This window comes from Octopus sinensis, unplaced genomic scaffold (genome assembly GCF_006345805.1).
Source record: "Octopus sinensis unplaced genomic scaffold, ASM634580v1 Contig06837, whole genome shotgun sequence".
Lineage (NCBI taxonomy): Eukaryota > Metazoa > Mollusca > Cephalopoda > Octopoda > Octopodidae > Octopus > Octopus sinensis.
In genome coordinates this window covers 27,501-31,117 of record NW_021829593.1, presented here as the reverse complement: position 1 = coordinate 31,117, position 3,617 = coordinate 27,501, and positions in this window count along the sequence as shown.

Genomic DNA, 3,617 nt, shown 5'->3' with positions numbered 1-3,617 from the left:
TGCGTGTGTGTTTGTGGGTCTGTGTGTTTCCCCCTAGCATTGCTTGACAACCGATGCTGGTGTGTTTACGTCCCCGTCACTTAGCGTTCGGCCAAAGAGACCGATAGAATAAGTACTTGGCTTACAAAGAATAAGTCCCGGGGGTCGATTTGCCTCGACTAAAGGGGGTGCCCCAGCATGGCGCAGTCAAATGACTGAAACAAGTAAAAGAGTAAAAGAGAGTATATATTATATATATGTATGTATACAGTCGCATGCACACACACACACACACAGCACAAACCAATTTATGCCATTTCTCATATAATATTGACACGAACACGCTTTCCCTGGTTTTCACCACCCTCAGATGAAGATGAAACTCAAGGAACAGTCTGCTGTGAAATCCTCGGAACCAAATGTAGGACCGGAAGTTAGTTTACATAGAACCGGCGAACATTCGATCGGAACCATCACCTGATATTCCTTATGTCCGTGTGTCTGGTGGGAAGTGGCTTGCTATTCAGTGTATATAGATTTCAAGATTTATTTATATATATATAGATATATATGTATGTGTGTATGTATGTATGTATATATATATATATATATATGCTTACTACATACATAAATTAACCACACATATATATTTATATATATACCCACTAAATTTATGTGTGTGTGTATATATACATATATACCTATGTCTATAAGTAAAGTCTATAAAGATATGTTATATATATATATATATATGTATAGTAGTGTTAGTATGTAGTAGATATATATATATGCTTAACTACATACAATAAATTAACACACATAGACACACAACATATATATTTATATATATACCCACTTAATTTAGGTGTGTGTGATATATACATATATACCTATGTCTATAAGTAAAGTCTATAAAGATATGTTATATATATATATATATATATGTATATGTATGTGTGTATGTATGTATGTAATATATATATATATGCTTAACTACATACATAAATTAACACACATAGACACACACATATATATTTATATATATACCCACTTAAATTTATGTGTGTGTGTATATATACATATATACCTATGTCTATAAATAAAGTCTATAAAGATATGTTATATATATATATATATATATATGTATATGTATGTATGTATGTAGGTAATATATATATATATAATGCTTAACTACATACATAAATTAAAACACACATAGACACACACATATAGTTTATATATATACCCAATGAAATTTATGTGTGTGTGTATTATACATATACCTATGTCTATAAGTAAAGTCTATAAAGATATGTTATATATATTATATATATATATATATATATATATGGGTATATGTATGTGTGTATGTATGTATATATATATATGCTTAACTACATAGATAAATTAACACACATAGACACACACACATATATATTTATATATATACCCACTTAAATTTATGTGTGTGTGTATATATACATATATACGTATGTCTATAAGTAAAGTCTATAAATATATATATATATATACCGGAGTAAACACATAAATGTGAAACAAGGTGGAAAAAAAGAGTACTCAAATACCAGTGGTAGAGTAATATGCTTTATTTTAAGCAGCAGAAAATTCAACAAAATCTGTTACTCTGAGTTTCTCGTTGCCGTTCATCAGACAGTTTTTGCTAGAATGGAACCGATATATCAATTCAATCTAGACTCTTACAAACGCTACACCTTTAAAAAAAAAATGGACTTGTTTGATTGGCCCTTTAGAAAAAACGGTCAATCTTCGAGCAATAAACAAAAAAAGCTCAAAAATATATGTATATATATATAAAAAATTATTTCTAGCAAAAACTGTCTGATGAACGGCAACGAGAAACTCAGAGTAACAGATTTTGTTGAATTTTCTGCTGCTTAAAATAAAGTATATATATTATATATTATTATATATGTTTATATATATATATGTTTATATATATATATGTTTATATATATATATGTTTATATATATATATATATATATATAGATATATATATATATTATATATATATATATATATATATATATATATATATATATATATTGTTTGATGAACGGCAACGAGAAACTCAGAGTAACAGATTTTGTTGAATTTTCTGCTGCTTAAAATAAAGTATATATATATATATATATATATATATATATATATATATATATATATACACATACACACACATATATCTATATAAATTTTACAGATAAGAAAGTCAGTTTTGAGCGCAGTATAGCTGTGACAACAGCAGAAAATACTCAATCTTTCCAGTTTTCACAACTATGCTATGTTTGACATTTACTTTCTTGTATGTAAAGTAATAAACACTTTAGATGCTTAGAAATTTTGTTCAGATATATATATATGTATTGTATGTATGTACGTACATATGTATGTATGTGTGTGTGTATGTATGTATGTACAGTTGGATGGATATATTAAAGAGTGAGGGAGATGTCTATATAAAAGTTTGACCTGCTAGAAATAGCAGCCAAATCGTTCTTGAATCACATCCGATTGTCGTATATATGCATGTATGCATGCATGCATGCATGTATGTATGTGTGTATATATGTATGTATGTACATACGTGCCTACCTACCTACCTACCTATCTATCTATCTATCTATCTATCTATCTATCTATCTATGTATCTATGTATCTATCTATCTATCTACCTATCTTTCTACCTATCTATCTATCTATCTGTTTGTCTATCTATTTGTCTGTCTATCTATCTATCTATCTGTTTGTCTATCTATTTGTCTGTCTGTCTATCTATCTATCTATCTATCTATCTATCTATCTATCTATCTATCTATCTATCTATCTATCCATACATACATACAGGGTACAATGAATAAATTGTCGTCTAAATTACGCAAAAATGAAAATAACACTGACATCTCATTTTAACAGATATTTTTACCAAAATTACGTAAAAATATCTTGAAGTGCTAAAGAGTAAATTCATTCAATAAAATCGCCATTGGCTTCAACCACAGCCTCCAGATGACTTCAGAATCTCCTGCAACTCTTCTGGATGGTCTCCTTGTTAAGTTGGTCAATGTTATCATAATCCTTGCCTTCAGTTGGTCTTTGACATTACAAGGGGTTTTGTTGGTCTTTTGCTCAGCTGTGCCCCACACACAATAATCAAGGGTGTTGCAGTCTGGGGAGTTCTTTTCGGGAGTTCCTTTCTTATCAGAATGGTCAGAGTGAGTTTTCTGAGTTTGCCGAACTTTCGTAATTACCATTGGACTCATCCAACTCATGACACCCAAACGCTCTGAAATCCCCATACTGGGGCTTCCATCGTGAATGCCAAACAGTATAGCATGTCGTTTCCAAGTTTCTATCGAACAAATTTCTAGCAGAGTGTATTACATCATGGTACTGTTTTTCTCACCGATCCTACTACACCTATTTCTTTATTACCCACAAGGGGCTAAACACAGAGGGGACAAACAAGGACAGACATAGGTATTAAGTCGATTACATCGACCCCAGTGCGTAATTGGTACTTAATTAATCGACCCCGAAAGGATGAAAGGCAAAGTCGACTCCTGCGGAATTTGAACTCAGAACCTAGCGACAGACGAAA